Source organism: Colossoma macropomum, unplaced genomic scaffold, assembly GCF_904425465.1.
Source record: "Colossoma macropomum unplaced genomic scaffold, Colossoma_macropomum, whole genome shotgun sequence".
Classification (NCBI taxonomy): Eukaryota; Metazoa; Chordata; class Actinopteri; order Characiformes; family Serrasalmidae; genus Colossoma; species Colossoma macropomum.
In genome coordinates this window covers 15,874,507-15,901,961 of record NW_023494810.1, presented here as the reverse complement: position 1 = coordinate 15,901,961, position 27,455 = coordinate 15,874,507, and the positions used below count along the sequence as shown (strand labels likewise).

Sequence of the window (27,455 nt, the reverse complement as noted above, 5' to 3'; positions counted from 1 at the left end):
GTTCTGCTGATTGGTAGCCATAAGACTGCTTCATTTCATCCATACTAAATCTGGTGTAATTTCTCTTAATCAGTCTGGAGGGAACTCAGTTGTGTTGTACTGCATTACATTAATATTATGGACTTGAACTACACCCATAGAGCCCATGATAACCTGTAGCCTCAGGGCCCACCAGCAGGTAGGTTGTCAACTCCTGCTTTGTTGGAATTTTGGGATTATTTGGTAGCAAGGACAGAAGAAAGCTAAATGAGTGCACATTACACCACCGCAGATAACTTTGTTTACACAAGGTACTCAGCCCTGACCATAAAAAGTTTAAGGGTTGCAAATGTTCCAGATTTGTTCACAGCTATACATTTCCTGGTCAAATTATCAGAAACACATCTCTTGTAGCTCTACCTTGTTGGTGTACAGTTAGAGAGTGTAGCTCGTCTGTTGATGTATAGTTTGTGTTAGCCATCCTCTAGCCCTTTATCATGTTCTATGTTCCGAGTTCCACTGCAGTTCAATAGGTTACTCAGTATATAGCTACTACTTTTGTACTTCTACTCATTTTACAAAATTATTTTTAGGTTTGTTGTTTTATTATTTCACTGCAGTAACAATACTTTTGCTGGAGAATGGGTTCAGGACACTCTACATACTTGGTGGTTCTGCACCTATTAAGTGGACTGAGCCACCAGAGACTCACTTATACCTTACTTTATCCTACATTTCAGATTATTTACAGAGATGACTTGGATTAATTACTGTGAGTTTGGAAAAAAAAGAGACAGAAGGAAATATGGCAGAAGTCTTACTGCTGTTCTGCCTCAAGGCTGTGTTCATCTCAGTGAGAAAGCACATGGAGAGCAGAGCCCAGACCATCACGAAGCTTCAGAGAAGATCTTCAGATCAGAGCACTGCTGTTCTTATTCTGTATGTAACTTAAAAACAGACAGCAGATCAGACAGATGATGCCTTTCTGAATAACAGGAAGTGAAAGTAGGAATTTGGACATATCCTTCAGACCTCTGAAGTTGTGTATTATTCTGTAGTTGGTGTCACTAAGCTGTTTTTCTCTGAGGGGAAAAAGAATGCTGGAAAGCAGTTTAAAAATGAATATTGCTGCATACATGCTACAGGCAAGCTACTCCTTCTGAGCACTGAATTTAAGTCATGTAAAATTAAGTCTACTGTTTAACTTCAACACTGTTATATGGACCATGCTATGATGTTAGTGAAAACCATGCTACCACAGTACACTATAAAGGATTTAGATCTTAGACATTTACAATGATTATGTAATGATCTCTTTTAACTCAAAGCATTAATAGAAACAGTAATATGTTAAATATATACAAAATCATCATTTATAGCGTACTTTCTCTTAATCCATAAATTTACATTTTTTACAGTTTATTTCCCTCAGTGTTGGTTTTTGAAAGATCTTTTTAATTTCTGTTAAAGTGAAGTTGAATGATTTAGATTTATCATGAGTTTAATTCAAAAAAAGTTTATTCAAAAAAATGTTGTCCCATGTTTTCATGTCAGTACCAAAACACAGCATAGGCAAAGCCTTATTTTAGCCATGCCTCTGCATTTTAAAGCAGGAAGTGAGACTGCATCCCTGTATCTCATGGCCACATCTTGAGCGGTTAGATCCATTTGTTTTGAAGTAAATGTGGCCCAAAGTCTGAAAATCAGTGTGGAGCATTAAGAATTGTCACTACCAAAAACATGTTTTTTGTTTTTTACAGTTTCTCATAATTTTCACTCAAAGCAAAAGGTTACAGTCTAAAGGCTAAGTCAAATTAAAGTCTCTTATGTGTTTTCCATATATTAAGCTAGTCAAACTACAACCTAAAACTGTCAAAGCCTCTGAACACCACCCTGGACAAAGCTTGCTGGTTTGTGTGGGGTATTTTGGTGAGCTCAGTGTAGTGCCTCCGATAAATGAGGCATGTAGGAACAGGGGAACACTGTTGTGGTGTGTCCTCTAGAAGTAGATTTGAGAAACAGGATCATGAACAGTAGCAGTGCACAGAAGTTACTCTATCCAATCCACACCTAATACTGCAACACTGTTCAGCAATGGACCTTTTTAAAGGCACTCAAGCTGGAACACCAGATCAGCATCAGCTGGCTCTCATTTAGCCAGCACGAGCTCTTGTGCCCAAAGGGACAGAGAACTCATTGCTTCACCTCCTCGTCACTGCCTCCGCTCTGTCCACCGGGCTTGAACGTAAGGTGTAGTCTGACAGCCTCGCTCGGAACAGAAGGTGAAGCCTGGGCGGTGGAGTTCGGAACACATGTCCCGCCTTCATGCCTCTCATGGCTGTTATCATCTTCCCCTGCTCTCTGGCAGCTGACGTCCTCCTCCTCCTTCCAGTCACTCATGTCCCTCAGCGGTGCTTGAGATTCGGGTCCCACCTTCCAGATGGCACTCGCAGAAGTCATCAGGGCCCGGGGGACAGGTTCATGGCACACCATCAAACACATAAACCTCTCACACCTTATTACTTCTGATTTAGATTTACAAAGATTTACCATTAAACACATAAACCTCTCACACCTCATTTCTTCTGATTCAGATTTACAAACATTTACCATCGAACACATAAACCTCACACACCTTATTACTCCTGATTTAAAGTACCATAGAATCTTTTCTCAGGTTCAGAGTGTTCAGATCACATTTTTAATATTTATGAAATTCCAGAAGTATTTCCACTGATTTACAGGGTTGAGCTCTGTTGCCTTGATGCCTAGTGCTCCTTCCTCATGGACGTCCTGTCATCCAACAATGTGAGGAGTTTGAAGGGTGGTTCGTTAAAGGTGAAGTCACTGTTGTACAGGAAGTGATGTCATGGTCCTATGTTTATTCACTGTTCACAGATTGACCAATAGGAACTCAAACACACATGGTACCATGTAAAACCATATACTTAGTGTGTGTATGTGTGTAATAAGAAATCTTCTGATAACCCTCTGTGTGAGAGCATTTCAGCCAGATGGTGTTCAGATGCTGTAAAACACAGAATAAAAAAGAATCATTAGACATGAACTCACACTTATGGGTCATTCAACACCAACCTATCTACGGCATGTCTGATTTCAATGAAAAAATTCAAGCAAAAACTACATTTTAACTAATGAAAGCATGCAACATTCAAAGATGTGCACCAGTTAGTTTTTTAGTTTTTTTTTTTCCAATTATCTCCCAGTTTAGTCATATCCAATTCCACCCCCTAGTTAGGACTGCTCCAGTCACACCATACTGCCAGCACTAGGAGGACAAAAGTTAGCATAAGCTTCCTCTGAGTCCTGTGAAGCCACCACATCTTTTTGAACTGCTCCTAATACAACATCATTGGACAGCTGAATGTGCTCTGAGAAAAGCACCAACCACCAGTTCTGTTCCATCAGCTAAAATATGTCTGGTTAGTATCACGCTGGATGATGGAAAGCCAATTGTGCTCTCTTGGATAGGTATCCAAGAGGTGCCGGACAGTGTATGCTGGTCGCCTATCTGCCATATGTAGGGCCAAATGGCTGGGACTATGGCCCCAGTACTACACAGTACAGGCTTGGGTCGAAACATGTGGAAAGTGAGGTTGATGTGCATAAAAGGGAGAATGGGTAGCCAGTAGGTCACAGTGTTGATTCTCTTGACAACTTTGGAGGGTCTAATGTACCAGAATGCCACCTTTGACAGTGGGACCCCAGCATCCATCTTCTGATCAGGGGATGTGGGTGGAGCATAGCTGAACTGACACTTAAAAGTTGACATGCTTAAGAACAAGTTCCATAGGGTGTTGGGAGCATACTCTTCCCATATTTGATTTTCAGACCAAGAGGACATCAGAGGATGCACTTGAAATCCTAATTTATCCTCTCGGTCTGGCAAAACACCCTCCAAAACCAGCTGTCAAAGCTGTCGAAACTCGTGGACCCCGACTATGTGATGGAGAACCAGGGTGGCCATCTATCTGGCTGACAGAAGCTTGGTCAGTGCAATAAAGTATAAAGCCTCTTGATAAAGTCTAGGGAGATGTAGGACCATGGGTGAGACAGAATGGGTAGGGAGTAGAGGAGACCTACAGATTTGGGCCAGGGGTCCTTGTTGCAGGTACAGACTGAGCAGGTCTGAGATGGTAGTTTCAGAGAATGGAATTGATTTTGATACTATATACCAGTATTTTAGAAGTGCAGTTTAGAAGCTGGAATATTTTAAAGTGTAATATTTTAACTGTTCAAGAGAGTGATGGCTTGTGGGAAGAAGCTCCTTTGTAGCCTGGATGTCCTGATCCTCATCTGGCTGAAGCGCCGGCCTAAGAAAAGGAGCTGGAACAGGTGGTGTCCGGGGAGGGGACGAGTCAGTGCATGCTTCCTGGTTCTGGAGGCATGCAGTTCCAGCAATGTGGGCAACTTTTCCTCTCTGCAGATCTGAAGATGCGCTGCAGTCTGTGGAGGTCATGCTTGGTGGCTGAGCTGCCCCACACTGTGATGGACATGGTGAAGACAGATTCTATGATGGCTTTGTAGAACCACACCATCAGCTCCTGGGGCAGGTTGAACGTACTCAGCTGATGCAGGAATAACATCCGCTGCTGGGCTCTCTTGATAATGGAGCTGATGTTGCTGTCCCACTTCAGGTCCCTGGTGATTGTTGTGCCCAGGAACTTGCAGGAATCTACTACCACCACAGGTCTGTCCAGGATGGTGAGTGCTGGCAGGGTTGGAGGGCGCCTCACTGTCATCTCCACTGTTTTCGCTGTATTCAGCACCAGGTTGTTGTAGCTGCTCCAAAGGACCACCTGATCAACCAACTGTCTGTAAGCAGACTCGTCACCATCTCAGATGAGACCAATGGCTGTAGTGTCATTTGCATACTTCAAGATGTTGACTGAGGGGTCTGTGGAGGTACAGTCATTCGTGTACAGTGAGAAGAGCAATGGTGAGAGTACACAACCCTGTGGAGCGCCTGTACTGATGATCTGGGTGTTTGAGGAGAACTTGCCCAATTTCACCTGCTGCTCTCTCCAGTGAGCAAGTTAGTGATCCACTGGCAGGTGGGGGTTGGCAGGCTGAGTTGAAGTAGCTTATTTTGTAGCTGTCCTGGGATGATTTTATTAAAGGCTAAGCTGAAGTCCAAGAACAGAATTCTTGCATACATTCCTGGGTGTTCAAGCTGTTGGAAAATAAAATGGAGTCCCATGTTCACTGTATCGTCCACTGACCTGTTTGCCCATTATGCAAACTGCAGGGGGTCTAGCAGAGGATCTGTGATGTTCTTCAGTTGGGAGAACACCAGTCTCTCAAAGGATTTCATGACTACAGAGGTCAAAGCAACGGGTCTGTAGTAATTCAATCCAGTGATGGTTGCTTTCTTGGGAAGTGGTATAATGGTGGAGCATTTGAAGCAGGAAGGTATGACACACACCTCCAGTGATTTGTTAAAGAACGCTGTAAAGACTGGCGCGAGCTGGTTGGCGCATGCTCTCAGAGAGGAGGGTGATACACCATCTGGTCCTGGTGCTTACCTCACTTTTTGTTTCCTGAAGAGTCAATGCATGTCCTTCTCACAGATCTTCAGGGCAGGCTGGATAGGTGGCTGAATGACAAGAGGGTGTGAATCTGTGCTGAATGGATGTGTGGAGCTGGGCTTTTCAAACCTGCGGTAAAGGGTGTTATGCTCATCAGCCAGCTGATGATCACCCATTATTTGGGGGGAGGGGGGTTCTTTTGTAGCTGGTGACGTTCTGCAGGCACTTCCAGACAGTTAATGGCTCATTTAATTTGTGGACATCATACTACTCAGCTTGTTTGAGTAGCTCTTTTTTGCAGCTCTGATTTCTTTGTTGGGTGTGTTCCTTGCCTGATTGTACAGAGCCTGATCTCCACTCCTATACGCTGCTTCTTTAGACCGGCATAACTGTTTCAGTCTGGCATTAAACCAGGGCTTGTCATTGTTGTATTTAATGCGAGTCCTGGTGGGAACACAGGTGTCTTCACAAAAACTGATGGAGGATGTCACAGTATCCATATATTCATCCAGGCTGCCTGTAGCATCCTCAAACACACTCCAATCTGTTAATTCCATGCAGTCCTGAAGCCTTTCTTTAGCCTCCATGGTCCACTTCTTCACAGAGTTGACTACAGGTTTGGCACACTTGAGCTTCTGCCTATAGGTTGGAAGGAGGTGGATTAGCGAGTGATCGGAGAGGCCCAGAGCAGCACGGGAAACAGAGTGATAGGCCCCCTTTAACACAGTGTAGCAGTGATCTAAAATATTACCCTCCATGGTGGGGCAGGTAACATGCTGTTTGTATTTAGGCAGTTCGCTGGTGAGTTGCGCTTTGCTGAATCCCCTAAAATGATAAAAACTGAGTCTGTGTGTTTGAGCTCCACACTGGTGATCTGGTCTGCGAGAGCATGCAGTGCCGTGTGCACACACACCTGGGGTAGTATATATATATATATATATTCCTATGAGTATGATAGATGAAAATTCCCTCGGACAATAAAATGGTTTGTAGTTTATAGAAAGTGTTTCCAGGTTTGGGCTGCATGTTTTCATTAACACTGTGACATCTGTACACCAGCCTTGGTTGATGTAAAAGCAGATTTGTCTCCTTTCTTCTTGCCTGAGAGCTCCATGGAGTCTGCTCTGTAGAGGTTAAAGCCATGGAGCTGGAGCACACTGTCTGGGGTCAACTCAGTGAGCCAAGACTCAGTGAAGCACAGTACAGCAGTGAGAGAAAAGTCCTTGTTAGTTCTGTTTAGAAGAGAAAGCTTGTCCAATTTATTCCCTAAGGAGTGAAGATTCACAGATCAACAGTATAAACAAACAATACACGACAGAGCTCCCAACCAGTGTTGCTTTCTGCAGCGCCATCTTCGTTAGTGGTCAAGTCTGTAGCGAGACCACTCCAGGCCCAAAGGACCAAATGTCAATTGTTAATACAGGCAAGATGTGGTTCAATGAGTTGAGGGGCAACCCAAAATCCCTGACTAGTTTGATGAAAATTCCCTTCATCATTAAAAGCCCTGAGGCATTCCCCATTGGCTTGCCCCCACAAAATAGTGGTATTGAGGAACATCCTAGAGGCCTGGGGGTGGCAGGTGATGACCTTGCTACTCATGACAGAGCTGATCATTCCCTAAAAGCTTGTGACATGATATGGGTTGGACATGTCTGTTAGTGCCAAAGGGTTGCTGATGAGCTGGGAGCATAGCGGATGCAGGGAGGCTTCCCTGGAAGTACATCCAGCCATTTCTTTTCCCTTCTTTTGATTTGAAAGTAGGCCACAACTTGAGAAATGACAGACTGGAGAGGTTACAGAGAAAATAAAATTGTGAGAATAAACTCAAGAACCTCTACCCAAATTACTGGCTGGTTGGCTTAACAATGTGACTTGCTGGCCTTAAGAAGCCCCATGCCCAGGTGTAGTGTGGGCTGGATTGTGGCCAGGAGCCACACTATGTCACCCCCTCCCATTATCAATGGTGGCCAGTCCTGGGCCTAACCCTTACAAGTTTATTTATGTAACTTATATGAAGCATGTTTTTAAATCATGTTTTTAATGAGATCTTTCAGACAATTTTTACAGAAAACCACAAAGACACAAACAATCGGAAATCAAAATTAATTTATTCAGTGATAAATATTTTTAATCATACCTCAAGATTTTTCACATACACCACAATATCTCCATAGGTGTGTGTGTAGACAATAAATCAATAACTCACTGTAGTCTCTCCAGTTTACAGTGTAGATCTTCAAGTAGATCAGAGAGCAGCTTCACTCCTGAATCTCCTGGTTTATTGTGGTTCAGGTTCAGTTCTCTCAGGTGACAGAAGGGGTTTGATTTTAGGGCTGAAGCCAGAGAAGCACAGCCTTCACCTGTAATACTACATTTCCACAGCCTGCAGAGAGAAGTAGAAAAACTACTAACATTTACAGAAAAACACGCACAAAAACACACATACACACTTCTCTATCTATCTCTCATTGTCATGGTTATCTGGAAACAATGCTAAACTGTCAGAGAGAAACAAATACAGCTCTAGACCAAAACAAAAACTATATTTTTATTAAATCTATGCAGAAGAAACTAAGTTCCATTTTTTCTTGATTGTTTAATGTTATATTTTAAAAACAGACCACACACAACACTAAACAAAGGCTTTCTAGCCAAACTGTCAAACCACCACAAAAGATTAAACCAACTCCACAAACACTACCATAGCAATATTTTTCTGTTCTTGCTGGCAAGAGTAGTATTCTTAAAAATCTACTCTTCAGTGTTATGGTGTATCTTGTTCCAGCTTAAATATTGCTGTAAAATGTGCAGCATTTTAACTTCTCAAGTGACAGTTTTTTTATGGAAGATTTTGAAAAATTTAGTGAAAACATTATTGTGTAAACTCATGCTCTTACAGTTATTTCACTTGGAAGTCATTTTTTTATTTTTAGAGACCTGCACTCCCTCAGGATCCACCAGGAGTCATCTACAGTAGTGAATAATGCAGATAGAAACATGTTAAACATTTTTAGGTTGTGGATGGGAGCAGGACAAACTGCATATTTTCTATGGGAGCAGGACTAAAAAATCATTGTAATGCAGACATCCAGTGTATAAAATTTGGAGGAGCACATGCTGCACTAAATCCATTGCTCAGGCCCCTATGTATACTACAACTTACAGTAAAATGAGTACATTCTTTTAATCACTCACTAAACAAAAAATGACAGGTTGCACTTTTAATCTGTTCAGGCTTCTTTAGGGCTCTAAGTCAATAATTTAACTGTAAACAGATTTAGAATGTGTAAGAATATATCACCATGGAATTGATTCTTGTCTCCTAAGTAGGTTTACCAGGGATAACTTTTCAGTGCAGTCTGGTGTAAACTCATACACCCAAACCAAAAGTACAAAATGTTTAGAATCAAACATATCTCCTGCTTATATTTCTGTACTCTTAAAACAAAGGTGTGAGTGGTCGAGGTAGTTGATGTCAAACTGAAGGCCCAAGTATTTGTCAGTAGACAAATATGTTCAGTGAACTTCAGACAAAAATTATACATAGTGACATCAATTATGGCTTGTCCATGACAGAAGATGGAAGAAAGTCCATCCCAAATCTGTGTGTAGCATCCATCCATTTCAAAGTCTCAATAGGTGAGATGGCCATTATATGAATTGTCTTCACATAATAAGAGACATGTACATCCCTGTACTGACATCATTGCAGACTGCCTATAGTTTTATCATCTTTGACAATGTCACATTCCATGCCCATTCTTATGTTTTTATAAGTATGGAAAAAGCAGAACACAGAAACAACTATTTCTGAATATCTCAGGTATAAATTTGGAGTAATGAAGTAAATGGAATGAGCAATACAAATTGCCTTGAAGTTGTATGTAAAAATGTGATGATCTTACTCCAGTTTCTTAATTTTACATTGTGGCCTCTTCAGACCAGCAGAGAGCAGCTCCACTCCTGAATCCTGCAGGTTATTTTCACTCAGGTTCAGTTCTCTCAGACTTGAGGAGTTTGAGCTGAGAGCTGAGGACAGAAATGCACAGCTTTTCTCTGTGATATTACAATTATACAGCCTATGAGAAAAAATATGACATATCAGAATACAAATACACACACAACATAATACACAACACAGAACCCATACCATACAAACACAATCACACAAACACACAAACACACACACACACACACATGCACGATACACATACCTACACACTCACACATAAATAGCCCTATATACTCTGCCTGCATTTCTGTCTGTATTTTTTACTGTGTTGTATCTCTATTCTCTTTAGTCTCTATTCTCTGTGTTGCATTGTCTTGCTGTCTCTGCCTCTTGGTGTCCATCTCTCCTTATGTCTATTTCCTTTCTGTGACCATCCACCTCCCTCCACTCTCTGTTTAATGGTATTGTTAAATTATAAAACCATGCAGAGATATGAACATTTGTGTGTGTATGTTTGACAGAGAGAGAGAGAGAGACAGAGAGAGAGAGAGAGAGATAGTATCTCACCTCAGTATCTCCAGTTTACAGTGTGGATTCTTCAGTCCAGCAGAGAGCAGCTCCACTCCTGAATCCTGCAGATCATTGTCACTCAGGTTTAGTTTTCTCAGACTTGAGGAGTGTGAGCTAAGAGCTGAGGACAGGGCTGCACAGCTTTTCACTGTGAGACTACAGTAACAAAGCCTGGGAAAGAAATGATGATACATCAGAACACTAATTTCACACATATACACACACAATGATAGAGTGATCTTACTCCAGTTTCTCAAGTTTACAGTTTGGATTCTTTAGACCAGCAGAGAGCAGCTCCAGTCCTGAATCCTGAAGTTTATTGTTACTCAGGTTCAGCTCCTTTACACTTGAGGACTTTGAGCTGAGAGCTGAGGACAGAGCTGCACAGCTTTTCTCTGTGAGATTACAAACACACAACCTGGGAGAGAAATTATACAACAGAACACTGACATTACACATACTTTTTTAAAAGGTTGTAAAATAGTAAAAAAAAAAAACAGAAACAAATTCAGAAGAACAAAAAAAGTGTGATTAATCAGTGAATACAATGAGAATGTATTAACATACTTGTGAAAGCTTTTGTAATGGTAAGAAATAGACAGTGGATATTGAGTTGGCCTTAGTTTCATTTAATGTTTAATTAATAAAGAAAAACAGCAATATTTGTAGAAGGAATGCGTTTTGTGTTTCCCCCCAAACTGGATTCCTCACAGATGCTGTACTGGATAGCAATGACAGAACATTTTATAGAAAAGTGGAGTCCTACTGATTCGTATGTGTGAAAAGCTGTTACTTATTATCAAACCATGCTAACCCATGAAAGTCTGTGTGTATATGAGAAAGATAGTGATAAAATGAGCTTACTTTAGTTTCTCCAGTTTACAATGTGAATTTTTCAGTCCAGCAGAGAGCAGCTCCACTCCTGAGTCCTGCAGCAGTTCATTGTATCCCAGGTTCAGTTCTGTCAGACTAGAGGAGCTGAGAGCTGAGGACAGAGCTGCACAGCTTCTCTCTGTGAGTTTACAGTCATACAGCCTGGTAGAGATGTTGAAACAGCAGAACACTGACATTACACACACACTCACACACACACATCCCATTCTGTCCTCTCTTTCTGTATCTCATTCTGTCCTCTTTACTTTTATATTTCTATTTGCACATCTCTGTATCTCTCTAGGAATGTCTATCTGGTTTCTCCTTTTTTTATTCTTTCTCTCTCTTCCTCACTCCCTCACCTCTTTCTCGCTCCCTCATTCTCTCTTCTCTCTTTCCATCCATATTTCTGTTTCTTTCATTGACTGTCTCACTCTATCTTGGTTTAAAACCCTGCAGAACTATACCAGAGTCTGTGTGTGATTTATACATATACAGTGATGATCTTACCCCAGTTTCTCCAGTTTACAGTGTGGATTCTTCAGCCCAGCAGAGAGCAGCTCCACTCCTGAATCCCATAATTTATTTTGACTCAGGTTCAGTTTTTTAGACTTGAGTAGTTTGAGCTGAGAGTTGAGGACAGAGCTGCACAGCTTTCCACTGTGACACTACACTTGTACATCCTAGGAGAGAAATGATGATACATCAGAACATTGGCACTGCACAAACTTACACACAGAATCACACAAACCATCACACACTTACAGCACCATATACACAGTTCTCTATCTCTTTGTGTCCTGTCTCTCTTTGTTCTCTTTCCTTTTGTCTTTGTCTTGCTCTCTCTATTTCTCTTTCTCAGGCTCAATCCATCTCATTCTCTCTGTTTAAATGTTTTGCTGGGTTATAATCTCATGGAGATCTATAAATGGGTGTCTGTGTGATCTCACCCTAGTTTCTCAAGTTTACAGTGTGGATTCTTCAGTCCAGCAGAGAGCAGCTCCACTCCAGAATCCTGCAGTTCATTGTTACTCAAATTCAGTTCTCTCAGACTTGAAGAGTTTGAGCTGAGAGCTGAGGACAGAGCTGCACAGCTTTTCTCTGTGAGATTACAGTTACACAGCCTGGGAGAGAAACAATGGTACATCAGAACACTTAAATCACACACACAATGATACACACATAATGATAAAATAATGATCCTACTTCAGTTTCTCCAGTTTACAGTGTGGATTCTCCAGCCCAGCAGAGAGCAGCTCCAGTCCTGAATCCAGCAGTCTATTGTTACTCAGGTCTAGTTCTCTCAGGCTTGAGGAATTTGAGCTAAGAGCTCAGGCCAGAGCTGTATAGCTTTCAACTGTGACATTACACTCACACAGCCTGGGAAGGAAATGAGGATACATGAGGACACAAACAAACACACTCACATCCACGGTGAGGGAAATAATGATACACCATTAGATCATATAACAGAATCTGCCTATCTTTAATTCCAATTAAACGTCTGACAAGGTCATGATTTTGTAGCATAAATTGTGTTTATATAAACTATTTTTTTGTTTGCAATTATATCATGTCTTCAAACATATTATTTGAAGTTTGCAAACTCTGATCTACTTTATCAATTATATTCAAATGTTATTTTTCTTACCACAAACCCAAGTATATGCACAACTTGGAACGTAAATATATAATCAGAATACTCTAATCAACCATATAATTGCAATTAAGTATACAGCCAAATATCAGCTTAATTGGCTGCCATTTAACATACATTGTAAAGGAGGTGGATAGCAGTGCCTGATTCAGTGTCTAATTGAGCTGTTTGAAGTGATGAACAATTAATTTGATTTCTGCCTAGAAATTTTGGTTGCTTGTCTTTCAGTTTGAGCATCTCTTGAATTCTCATATAGAAACACACTGACAAAGTCAACCACTGTATCTACTCAAGTGAACATGTAACAAAATGTAGGCAAAAAAAATTGTGCATTTACAAAGTCTGTATGTGCTCATTTTGGCTCAAATTTAATTGTCGGGTAAAATAGCTAACAGAGCATATTGTCCTTATCTCCCCATATGCATAATCTTATTGTTCTGGTTTTAGTTTCAGTGCACAGCATGGCACAGCTGTAACTTTCTAAACATTTTTGCTCATTAATTGGACAAACCTCTTGTGATTGAAACTACTGCACTGATAACTATCCATAGACAAACCTATGTGTAGTGTTTGTGTTTCAGTTAAAGTGTGATAACCCATGTATTAGTATGTCAATCAACGTGAGCATTTTTTTATTGTCTGAGGATACAAATCACAGGCTTTGGCTGATGGATTATTTATATGTGCAGTGTACGTTTTAACCAAAAAACAACTTTTATCTGTTCTTTATAGATCTGATCGGCTACTACAAAAATAGCTAGTCCTACTCCCTTTATCCTTTCATCCTTTAAATGATTAGCATTTAATAATACCTATTCCTTCCCTGACCTGCTTGTTGTCATGTATTGCCCTCCCAAGCATAATCTTGATTTCCTCTCTGAATTTGTGGAACTTCTAACTTACTTAGGCCCTTTTTGCCCAGCCTTGGTTCCTGTTGGTGATATCAAATTTTATGTTGGCAATCCCTGTCACATTACACCTCATTTCTTTGACAGCAAAAAAAAAAATTAACCTTTTTTACAAGGTTACAGTTTCTACTCACAACAAAGACCAAATTCTAGACTTTGTTTTCAATTCAGGAATTAATATTGGAAATCTGAAAGGGATCTATAAGCTTCTCTGACCATAAACCCCTTCCTTTAAATTTAATTTTTCAGTTAGATTTTCTCTAGTAAAGAGTGTAATCAATTATAAAAATATTAAAGATTATAAATAATTCTTTCATTCTTTTGTTAGACTCCCTACCATCGGCTCCATGGACAAATAAAACACTTGACTCACATCTTTGTTGGATCAGTTAGATCTTTTAAAAGAATGAATCTCTTTCAAAAAGTCCTCTCCTTGATTCTCTGCTGAACTTTGCTCACTTAAAGCAAGATGAAGGCAACTTGAGCGACAGTACAAAAAAATCAGGCCTGCCTGTTAATAAACAATTACATGAACAGAAGAATATGGATTACAACATAGCATGTAAATTTGCAAGGGCATCTTATTATTCTCAATTAATTAATAATGGCTTTGGTAACCTGGTGTAAAGTCTGTTTAATACTGTTACTAAATTGCTTTCTCCTGTTATTTTATTAGTCTGCTCGACTACTAAACAGTAGTAGTTCAAACGTTTTTACTGATAGATTGAAACATATCATGGTTCCATTTGCTATGCATCTCTTTCTGACTATTAGCCCTTCGTGCTCTCTGTTGGCTACTCTTGTTTCTAGTTTCTCTACAATAACTGTGCGGTATGTTTCCAGATTGATATTGAATTTGTGGTCCACTACTTACAATTTTTGACCCTATTCAACTCCTAGAACACCATTCCCACTGTCATACATAGTGGGAGGAGTGTAATGCTTTGGGGTGTTTTTCAGCCAGTGGGCCAGGTAAACTTGTCAAAGTAAATGGCATCATGAGAATCGAGGGCTACATTAAGATTCTGGAGAAAAACATAAAGCAGTCTGCAGAAAACTTGGCCTTAGGTAACATTAAACTTTCTGTTGGACATAATGATTTGAAGTATACAGACAAAGTGGCCAAGAAATGGTTAAAGAAAACAATATCAATATTTTGGAGTAGCACAGCCAGAGGCCAGATCTGAAGCCCATTGAGAATTTGTGGAGGGAACTAAAGACCAGAGTGATGGCAAAGAAGCCATTAAACCTCAAAGACCTGGAGATCATCGCAAATAAGGAAAGGTCCAAAGTCCCAGGGGAGTGTTTGAAAATAAAGTCTTTGCCACTGATTACTGAAAAAAGAAATAATTTTGGACATTTAGTAAAACTATATAAACAAAGAAATATATATATATATATATATATATATATATATATATATATATATATATATATATATATATATATATATTAGCGTGATTTGCTGTTTTTAATTCCTAAACTGATCAGAACTTTTTGAGCAAAGTGAGATCTGCATCTGCATGCGGCAGGATGTTTAGAAGGACCAATAGTAAATTTATGGCTGACTGCTAAAGACATGTCTTACAACCCCCATTTGCTTTGCAACCTGGTGCAGAAGTGGGGAGGGGGGTGGCTCACCTCAGAACAGACCTACTTTGACCCAGAGGTCTGAAGACTTTCTTTTTCTGTTTACTAACAGTTTAAGGGCAACGTAGTGGAACGTCATGCCACCCCTTTATAAACATCCTGAAGAGACCTTTGGACATCACTGAAGTAAATTTTGGAATACTGATAAATTGTGACTTTTGAAAATTCCTTTCCCTCTCTCTCACACCCATACATCTCACCTTCCCCCACAAAGAGAGACATCTAGCCTAAAACAAAGGTCAAAGATGGAGCACCAATCAACTCTGGGTGAGGGGACTGTTGAGACCTCACGAATCCCTGAGCAGACCCCTCGGTGTGGCCAGATACTCTTAAGTGCATTCCTTCAGTATCATAAATTTGGGGTCTGTGCAGAGGCTAGGCTCCTGAGAGCCCTGCTTTCTAGCAAATTATTCACAATGTGATCTTTAATCAAGTATCAATCAAATGCCTTTCCTTTATCAAACTGTGAAGAACACCTCTGTTACTATTAACATATTGCATTGTCAGACGTGAATTGATAAATCCCTGCCAAAGGGAATTAGTACCAAACTTTCTACACTATATTCTTTTATATTCTAGTAGTTATTTTGATTCTTGAATTGTAACCCTTCTTCACTGATCTAGGTTATTGTATTGATCTTTGATCATTCACAACTATGTTCATTTCACCCATTATATAATTTTTCTTTTTCTTTTGTTTGACAAACAACCCATATGTTTTGTGATCACCATTAATCTTATATATCTGCTTTTCTGGCAAGTCTTCTTGTAGTGTTATTAGAAGTAGGACTCTACAGTTTGTAGCTTGTGTGACTATGTATACTTTAATCATAGAGTTTCTGCCAACATATCTACAGAATTATTGATGATTACGTACTTACTTATTTTACTCTGAGGTATTATGTAACCATTCGTGTAAGCATTGTTTAGAAATAGTAATGTGACGTATAACCTCGAAATTGTCTTAACAATTTAATTCTTTTTTCTAAGTAGCTCCTACTTCTTATATGACTAGAATGGCTAAAGATTCAACTTATTGAATGTAACCATATCATGGTATACGTTAAGGGATAATGATCTGTGAGCTCTATAATCATTTGCAATAGTCACTATGGAAACAATAATATTTTATATGTGAAACTGCATGCTTCTGAGTTTCTTTTACTTAAGTGTAACCACACCCAGAATCTCCAAAGGATTATGTGACACTTGAGCAACATTCAAAGAAATTGCATATTCATTATATATAACCTAACAAACCAACCAAAACCTTTTCCCCACCTTAGCTCTGCCTTAGCTCTGCCCCTCAAAGTTCTTTCTTTAAAGCCAGCAAGAAAGAGAAACAGTTAGGAGAACGAGAAGAAGAAACAGAAAGACAAGGAAAGTTGGCCCTGAAGGGAGCGAGACAGCCAACATGTAACCTTAACGAAACTCCAAGTAGAGAAGCCCGTTCTCTTCGTTTTGCACTTTAGCTAAGTTCTGCAGATCTTAAATGTCAGTTGTTTGTCTTGTGTCTTAATCCGTTTTGTTTCATTTACTCAGTAATCTTAGTGTTGTAACTGTAAGGTTAGACTATTGAAGAGCTGCATCTAGCTGCGTTTGTTTTTCAAGTCTCAATGTGGCACGTGCATCAACATGGCTCTGAGGCGTCCAGCAGCTTTGACCTTTGACCTGCGGACCCTGCTCCAGCCCATGCCAGCAGCGGCCTCTCTTCCCCTCAACGCGACACGTGCATCACCGCAGCTCTGAGGCATCCAGGTCGTAGATTCACTCGCACTGCCCTTTTGTGGTCTCAGTCTCACTGTGATTTAGCTTTTCTTTATTGACACTTAGGCCAGCTTTACACTAGTGTTAGGGTTGTTCTTTATATCTCTATCACAAGATGTTACCATATTTTGTCAGTTATGTAATTTTCAGCCAGAAGAAATCTACTGGTCAAAGATAAATATAAATCACTATAAATCAAAATTTTGCATAGGTATGAATAATTTTGGACTTAACTGTATATACACTGACTTGCCATCTCCTTATTTCTACACACTTTGTCCATATTATCTGCTTCTCTTACCATATAGATGCACTTTGTAGTTCTACAGAGTGTAGTTCATCTGTTTCTCTGTATTTTTTGTTAGCTTTTCGAACTTGAAGCATGCACGTGCATAACTGCTTGCTTATTTTCATTTTTTTTTAGAATAGTTTATCTTACAGACATAATACACATATCACAGTGATCAGCAGACCCTGCCCTCTCTAGACTATGATGTTATACCTCTGTTTTTAGCATTCATAACTCAAACAAAAACAGACATACAGTCATGATACACATATAAGAACACTCAGCAGACTCTGCCTTCTCTAACCAGAGTGGTTTCACTGACCTGCAGAAGTATCAAGAAAGTAAATCAACTCAAAAAACACCCAAAATCCTCTAAGTATCCTGATGTTAAACCTTATGATTTTCAACCAAACGACAAGTGCATTGTAAATTTATTTATTTTGTTCATTTGTCTTCTAAGCGATTTATCCTCCTGAGTCACAAGGGGTGCTGGAGTCTATCACAGTGCTCATTGGTTGGATGTATTATAAATAAAATGCATTATTATTATTATCATTATTATTTTATTATTTTTTATTAATATTATGAGACTTATATTTTAATTTGAGACAGATTAATTAATGACACTAGTTTCAAATAAGGACCAGCAAAACATTCTTAACTTGCACAAAATCTCATATTGTCCTCTCATTATGAGGACATTTGGTCACACACACACAGAATCACACAGAAACACACACACAAACAAACATACACTCATCAATAAAACTATCACTTATGTGTTGGAAGCTGACCAGAGTAACTATTTCACAGCTATATTCTAATTAGCGCAGTATAAAGCAAACAGTGCAGTAAAACATTTATGACTGAAAATACTCACACAGCTCTTTTGGATGCTTTGATCACTGGCAGCAGATTTAAAAAACACTCATCTGATGGATAATATTTATTCAGGTTGAACTCATCCAGTTCCTCTTCTGAGTTCAACAGCACAAACACCAGAGCTGACCACTGGGCAGGAGAGAGACTGGTTCTCTGGAGACAAAATGAATATTCTATCCTCAGGTATGTCTGAACTTCCTGTAGTAGAGAATGATCATTCAGTTCATTCAGGCAGTGGAACAGATTGATGGATTTCTCTGGAGAGGGATTCTCACTGATCTTCTCCTTGATGTACTGGACTGTTTCCTCTTTGCTGTGAGAGCTGCTACCTGTCTGTGTCAGTAGGCCGCGTAAGACAGTCTGATTGGACTCCAGTGAGAGGCCCAGAAGGAACCGAAGGAAAAGGTCCAGTTGTCCATTCTCACTCTGTAAGGCATTGTCGACTGCACACTTGAGAAAGTCTGACAGTTTGGACTCTCTGAAAATACCAGAGAGATCAGTGGTCAGCTGTTTTGTTTCATCTCTACTGATGAAGGACAGAAATGCATATAAAGCAGCCAGAAACTCCTGAACACAAAGCTGAACACCTTCCCCAGGTGCAGCCCAAACTCCTTTCCAAATATCTGGGTACAAACTCCTGAGTACACTGACACTTCTCTGACATCAATGCCACACTCTCTCAAGTCTTCCTCATAGAAGATCAGATTGCCCTTCTCCAGCTGTTGGAAAACCAGTTTTCCCAGTGCCAGAATCATCTTTCTAGTCTGCTGAGGATCAGTGTCACATTTCCCATGGTACTTTTGGTCCTTGTGTTTGATCTGAAAGATCAGGAAGTGGGTGAACATTTGAGTCAGAGTCTTGGGGATCTCTCCACTCTCTGCTTCACCCAACAGTCTCTCTAGAACAGTGGCTGCAATCCAACAGAAGACTGGGATGTGGCACATGATGTAGAGGCTTCTTGAGGACTTCATGTGTGAGATGATTTTATTGGCCAGGCTCTGGTCACTGATTCTCTTCCTGAAGTACTCCTCTTTCTGAGGGTCACTGAACCCTCGTACCTCTGTTACCAGGTCAACACACTCAGGAGGGATCTGATTGGCTGCTGCTGGTCGAGAGGTTACCCAGAGGAGAGCAGAGGGAAGCAGATTCCCCTTGATGAGGTTTGTCAGCAGCACATCTACTCAGGCTGAATCTATTACATCTCACAAGCTCTCATTGTTCTGGAAATCTAGAGGAATTCGACACTCATCCAGACCATCAAAGATGAACATGACTTTGTAAGCATCACAGTCTATTGATCTTAGTCCTTTAATATTTGGGAAAAAGCGATGCAGAAGCTCCATCAGACTGCACTCCTTCCTTATCAAATTAAGCTCCCTAAAAGGAAGTGGAAATGTGAAGTGGATTTCCTGATTTGCTTTTCCTTCAGCCCAGTCCAGAATGAACTTCTGCACAGAGCCTGTTTTTCAAATTCCAGCAACTCCTTTAGTCAGAACAGTTCTGATGGGTCTGTCTTTAAAGAGGACATTGCATTTGATGGGTTTCTCCTGTGTTGCTGATCTCCTGTTTGCTGTCTCAATCTGTCTGACCTCATGTTCATTATTGACCTCTCCACTCCCTCCCACTGTGATGTAGAGCTCTGTGTAGATTTCATTCAGAAGAGCTGATGTTCCATGCCATTGGATTCCTTCATTAATGCTATGAAATTTCTTTTCGAATTTTTGTTTATATACAGTGACCAAACCTGAGAAGTCGATACAGACAATACATATTTCTAATGTTGGCAAATGTTTCAAGTGGAATTCTGTGGTGATTTAATTAACAAATTGGACTGTCTTTCATTAATTCTCAATTTCTACATTAGTTTGGATATTGGTTTTTATTTCCACACAAAAAGAATGTGTAATAGCCACCATTGGAACAATAAAAATTTTACTGTTCTGAAGCGTTCAAGATGGAAGTTTTTAGGGTTCTAGATTATTGCACACCACATCTTGCTGTGGGTTTTTTCATGTGTTAATGGGGATGAAACTGTACTGAATGGATTCTGTACAATCATGTACATATGTGTGGTTCAGTGAGAAATCACACCATAATATAAATATTTAATGCTTTGTTTATATTATACTCCTTAATACATTATTACATTATTGGGAATGTACAGATAAAGCTCAATAAATCAGTGTTTCTGTGTTGGTATTAAAGTGTATGTCAACTGTGCCATGTGTAGTCTGTGCCATCTTCTTGATTTAGCATTTTATACCTACAGAGATACCAATGTTGGAGCTTTCTGTATCATACCAGTATTAAAAGCCTATCACCAGTGTCTTCACTGATTACTGAGAGACAAAAAGTAAAACATGCTGTTGAATGTAAGTTTCATTTTTTTTTTTCTAATAAGAAGACACTATATATTGTAATACATACACTTTATGTGCTAAATTTTAAAGAGCCAAGACCTTTAATTTCCAAGCATGACATTTTACACCCGTGATAGTGATTTCACTATTAATTATAATAACAACCTTTATAAGGCTATGCATTTCAATTCTGCACTGGTAGGTGACAAAACAACCCTATGAGAATGAGTTTAAAAAAATCCAAAAAAAATGGAGACATTTTTTAAAATTCAGCCTTGCCCCCAGCTCGGCTACTCAGACCACATTTCTGTAATGTTGCTACCTGCATACAGACTGCTCACCAGATGCTCCAAACCAGTCCACAAGCAGGCGAATACCTGGCTAGCAGGAGCCATCTCTGCTCCTTAAGACTGCTTTGAGCAAACTGCATGGGGTGTGCTTAGGGAGGCTGCTGCTGACAGTGATTCTATTAACTTTGAAGAATATACAGCATTAGTGACTGGCTATATCTGCAAGTGCATTGATGACTGCTGAGGTGTGCATACTGCTGAAGGCCCATGACTCAACCTTTAGAGCGGGCGACATAGCGTCCCTAAGAAAAGAGAGGGCCAAACTGTCATGAGCTATCAGAGAGGCAAAGCACGCACACGCTCAGAGAATTCACAGGCAGTTCCAAAACACTGGTGACATGCGGCGCATGTGACAGGGTATTCAGGCCCTCAGCAACTAAAGGAAAACATCTCCCTCCTGTGACCGTGAAGCCTCCCTTCCAGATGCACTGAATGAATTCTACACACAGTTTGAAGTGCAGAATAACGTGGCAGCAAGTAAGACCACACGTCCACCCAGCGACCAGGTACTGTCTCTGTCCGCGGCTGACGTGAGGAAAACTCTGTGAGTTAACTCACGGAAGACTGCTGGACCAGATAACATTCCTGGTCAAGTGCTCAGACAATGTGCAGACCAGCTAGTGGATGTTCTCACAGACATCTTCAACAATAAGCAGTGACATTGTTCCAGCGTGCTTCAAGGCCACCACCATTGTTCCCATGCCAAAAAAATCTCCAGCGTCTTGTTTCAATGACTACCGCCTCATCGCACTCACAAACATCATCATAAAGTGCTTCGAGAGGCACATAAAGACCTAGCAGCCTCCTTCAATGGACCCTCTGCAGTTTGCATATCGCTCCAACCACTCTACAGATGACACCATAGCCACCACTCTTCATCTGGCCCTCAGTTATCTAGAGAAAAAGGACACTTATGATAGGATGCTGTTCATAGACTTCAGTTCAGCATTCAATACCTTAATTCCTCAGTAGAATGAAAAGTAGTGGCCTGAGCACACTGCCCTGGGGGGCTCCAGTGCTCAGTCCACTACTTTTCATTCTACTGACTCACAACTGTGCAGCAGCTCACAGTTCCAACCACATCATAAAGTTTGCTCATGACACAAATGTGGTTGGTCTTATCAGCAAGAATAATGACTCAGCATACAGAGATGAGGTGCAGCGACTGACAGACTGATGCAAATTCAACAATCTGTATCTGAATGTGTACAGAACAAAAGAGATGGTTGTTGACTTTAGGAGAGCACAGAGAGACCACTCTCCACTCACCATCAACAACTACCCTGTGGAGAGTGTTGGAAGCGCCAAGTTCCTTGGTGTTCATCTAGTGCAAAAATTCACCTGCACCCTGAACACCAGCTTCATTACCAAGAAAGCCCAGAAGCATCTCTATTTCCTGAGAAAGTTAAGGAAAGTTCATCTCCCACCCACCATCCTTACCACCTTCTACAGAGGCATTATAGAGGGCATGCTGTGGTACTGCCTCGTTTGGGAATTGCGGCACCTCCGACCATAATACCCTCTCAGCAAATAGTGAAGACAGCTGAAAAGATCATCGGGGTCTCTCTTCTCTCCATCATGGACATTTGCACCACTACAGTTTCTTTCCACAAGCCGTCAGATTCCTTAACTCTCACGGACTGAATCAAGGATACCCACACAGACACACAAACACACATATACATGACATTATGTTGTCATTTCACTCCTCACTTTTTGAAATTCCAGATAATGCCTGTGACACTGTATTTAATAATAACTGCCACATTGCATGCTGAAATACTTCAGTTAATATAATTTGTGTATCTGACTAATTGCATTTTTACACATTTTATTTAACTAACAATATCAGCTGCCAGAAGACTTTATCAAACACATATTGTATTCTGTTGCAGTCGCTCTGGTTACTACCTCAGTGACTGCTATGCTCATATATACTAGGATTTCTGCTAATATGCCATAGTATGCCACATGCTGCTTTGCACAGCAGTACAGTATCCTGCGTTGTTTTTGTTTGTGTTTATTGTAAGTTTTTGTATTTATTGTACTGTATTGTTTGCACTGTGTATATTGTATTGTTTTGCACTTGTGCTTCTGTGTTGCAACATGGTCCTGGAGGAATGCACTTGTGTATAGCTGAAATGACAATAAAGCCTCATGAACCCTTGAACCATTCTTGCTTGATACAAGATTTCAGCTGCTCAACAGTCTGTGGTCATCATTGTCTGATTCTTCTCTTCATGATGCACCATACATTTTCAATAAGAGACAGATCTGGACTGCAGGCAGGCCAGTCAAGCACACACACTCTGTGTCTACTGAGCCATACTGTTGTAGCAAATGCAAAAAGGGCTGGCATTTTCATGCTGAAATAACTCCGGACTTCCTGGGAAAGACATCATCTTGATGGCAGCAAATATCTCTATACAAACCCCATATACGCCTCCACGTCAATAGTACCCTCACAGATATGCAGGTCACCCATGCCATGACATGTTGGTTTTTGCTACTTTTGCTGATAAAAGTCTGGATCGGCTCCCGAATGGCGCAACCGTCTAAGCGTTGGCCCTATCATCAGGAGATCGTGAGTTCGATCCCTGGTGATGCTACAGCCGCCTGTAGCCAGGAGTCCGAGAGAGCACAATTGGCCTTGCTCTCTCTGGGTGGGTGGGATGGCTGCCTTTCTCCCCCCATCACTCACTCAGTGCGATGCTAGTCAGCGCAGGCGTCTGTTAGCTGACGTAACAGATCTGGCGGTTGGCACTTTCCTCTAAGCGCGTTCAGCTGTCCAGTCTGCGGTGTTTCTGCATAGATTATACTTTACCCAGTAGCATATTATATTAACCCATTAGCATGATAGTTTCTCACACAGTGGCATCTGAGGGTTTGAAATTCACACACATGCAGTGGTTTCTGGCCTTGCCCTACGTAGACTGAAATTTCTTTGGATTCCCTGAATCTTTTCACAATATTACTTATGGTAGATGGGCAAAGACTTAAATCCATTGCAATCTTGCATTGAGAAATGGTGAAGAACTGTTTCACAATTCTGTCATGAAGTTTGGCACAAAATGGAGCCATGACCCATCTTTGCTTGCAAAGACTGAGCCTTTGGTGGATGCACCTTTTATACTCAAACATGATATCCTCACCTGTTACTAAATCAACGGCTTATTGTGGAATGTTTCAAAAGAGAGTAACTTGAATATTCTATAAACTTTTCACCCTCATTTTGCCCATCCCAATTTTTTTAATGTGTTGTAATCATCAAATTCAAATTAGTTTATATTTACAAATATATATATATCTCCTGACTTTTCCAGGTTTGTAAAATTTACTTTTTTTTACACTCCAGCTGGCCAGAGATGCTTAACAGGCTAAACTATTAAACTCACTGCTAATAATTTGATCATTGCTGACATCAATCTGTGCCAGAAAGCATTCATATTAGCATGCTGCCTCTCAGTGAAATGTAATGACTTCTGGTTGCCTTAGTGTTTTATTGTTGGCAGTGTGCAAACAGGTTAGAAGTTTTTAATGCTTTAAAATATACAGAATACTCTAATTATACTACTAATTTTAGTATTTGCTGAAGGTACAGTGACAATATTCTCAAGTTTAATGCATAGTCTATAGGATGTGGACTAAAAATAAAAAACGGTGTTACATTATCAGACAAAAGTATTACATATACTATAGTATTACTGGTAAAGTAATTTGTGTAATAAATTCCCAATAATGTAACATTATTACAGCTGACTAACCTAAAAATATGTTGGCAATGTGTTGATAATCTACATAATGTATTCAAATGCTTCACTGCTGCTACATCTTTGATCAATGTTGTTGATATATTGCAGTCTGTTGAGTATTTTTGTCATTTAAAAAAGGACAACTGAAAATAAAGTGTCACTTATATGATAAATTCCTAATAAGGTAATACGGTATTACAAATGATTAACCTGAAAACATAATGAATTCCCAATAATGTAATAAAGTATTGTTATTCCACTACAATACTTCATTTTACATGCATTGTATTACATTTTTGAATGAATTAAGTGCAAAATGTTGTTACATTTCTAGGAATATGTGTTACCTTCACATTACCTTCAGTGAGAGCAGGGGCATCAGCAGAGCCTCCAGTCTGAACTGCACTGGAGCTGGAACTGGACCCTTCCTGACCTGGAGGAGAGTGGAAATATCAGAACTTTGGCAAAGCTACTTGAAACTAATTGGAATCAGTGAACTGTATTTATGTGTATCACCTCTAAAATAATAAAACAGACACACTGATGTATAAATAATTTATCACCAATTGTGCACATACAGCTTACATATAAGCTAAAACTCTCAGCCAGACAAACAGATCTATTAATTTCCTCACACAATTTCTTACCCTACATCACTCACCTCCCTGAATAATTGTTACATTTAATGATCCTTAAATATTGTTGCCATGGAGAGCAGGAGCACAGACGGTTCCTCCTGTCTGAGTTGTCATGTTGGTCTGAACAGGACCGGTGTGAGCTGGAGTGGACGTTTCCATCTTCTGACTGAAAAGTCTCTGGTCATCAAGTCAGGAAGTTCATTGTGGTACTTCAGTAATTTCTTTTAAATATCCTCTCATTACAAAGAGGTCAGAGCTCACCGAGACTCACTCTCTCTTGAGGCTCCCTTGAGTTTCTCTCTTGAAGTTCTTTATGTTACTTTGTTCATTAAACCAAACTGCTGAGTTTCATTATCATTAAAAAAAAAAAAAAAAGTTTGGATTTCAGTTCCTGGAGGAGGAAGTGCAAAATTTACTCTGAACGTTTTTTTTCTAAAAGGAGGAGGAGTGAAGTCTCTTTCATCCAATCAAAGCACATCTGCCTACCAGAGCAAAACAGGAAGAAAGAATAGACACTGTGAGAGAGAGAGAGAGAGAGAGAAAGAGAGAGAGACAGAGAGAGAGAAAAAAAGAGGAAGAGAGAGAGAGAAAGAGAGAGAGAGGTAGGGAAGAGAGAGAACAAGATGCTTCCTACAGTATGACCCAAAGCATCATAATTTACCTCTTTGCAGTCTGGTGTTACTTATCTAATACTTAGCCTACTGTCATTGACCAATGATGTATGGTGGGTCAGAGGAACATCAGCATCATCTCTCACTAGTCTCTAGCAAAAGAACATGTGAAGTTAATTTTGAAGAATTCATTAAAATTTAACAGTATTTTAAATTTTGGTCAACTTTACTTCTAAACGTGTGAAAGATATTTGAGTGATATTCTGTAATTTGTGGATGAAGGACACTGATCCAAAGCACCAACTCTTCCTGTTATCATTTCCTAACTTAGCTGATGTGTCTTTACTCTGACTGGGAGAATGTTTTCCTTATCAGTCTACAGTTACTGTCATACTGTAATAGCAGCAGCATTAAATCTTCACCTGTGATTGCATTTATGCTATATTGAGTTTAGTCTTATGTAGCATATGTTTTGAGCCTTTTACTACATGCAGTTTGGGACTATAAATTACAGTCATATAGTTCAGGACTGCAAGCATACATGCAGGATGTACAGTGATGTTTATATGTTAAAGGATGAAGCTGCACTGAGCCGTGTACCCATTTCACTTAGAGTGTTTTATTTAACATCCAACAATAACACTTTTGTCTATGTCACTTTTAGTACAACCCTGGCTGCTTTCAGACCACCAGCACTGAAGATGGTGAGAGGTAGTTCCAAGAATACTTTACAGTTCTTAATAAGAAAGGCACTGAACAGTCCAAGGAACCAACAAGCTCCAGGTTTTCACAAGACATCAGAACTTCTTAGAGACCTTCTTAGATCCGCTTATTGGGAGGCGACACAGCAAAGGCTTACTGGCACAGCTGATTAATGATATTAATAAAACATACCAGCATTGAATTTAGTAAAAGTGATGAAGTATTTTGTCTTTTATGCTTGTGTAAAAAGGCAAAACTGAAGTTAATACGTGTAATTACATAAGCTTTACTGCTGTAATCCATCTGTAACAATGATTACATTACCGGTTGTTACATTGTTGTTTCATGTCTTGTTCATATGTAAGTACACAGTTATTACAGACACTCAATATAAGGTGGGAGCAAATATATTTTGTACAGCCGTGTTTGTTTATTCAGTCTTTCGCCTGTTATTATTCCTCCTGTAATCTCCACTCTTTCATCACTAAGCTCTGCTGCTCTGTCCTTGTTCTGCAAAACAGTCTGTTTGCTGCTTTAGATGACATTTTTTATCTCATTTGTTGTTTTTATTGTCTTATCAGACAGATAAACATATCATTCATGTACCACAGAACAAGTAAACTCCTTTTTTCACAATGATGATAAAATGTAGCAGATTGCAGCATGCTTCCTTGAAAACCTTCATTAAATGTGTCAAAATTGGGGCTAATATGTACCTTTATATTCCTCATATTGAGCAAAGCAGCACAGTAAATATGTGCAGCACTGGAGCTAAAGCCCTAAAGTCTGACCATCCTAGAAACAGTCCTGTAGTACGATGGTACATACAGTAAACTTATTATAGCACTGTTATCAGAGAGTGTGCAGTTTTCAATTACACTGAATGGAAGTGTAAATAATGTAATAATATACTGTAAGTGGGGGTGAATGGGGGGTGTTGTCTCAGTGTGAAGGTGAAACAGCCCC

At 39.9% G+C, this 27,455-nt stretch overlaps 1 protein-coding gene and 1 pseudogene across 5 annotated transcripts in view; one reads left to right on the top strand and one right to left on the bottom strand.

The window, feature by feature from the left end:
• The window catches only part of fbln2 (fibulin 2), a 390,205-nt gene that overhangs the window by 327,708 nt on the left and 35,042 nt on the right, over nucleotides 1-27,455 (top strand). The window lies entirely within an intron of this gene.
• Nucleotides 7,731-25,536, bottom strand: LOC118799342 (annotated as a pseudogene).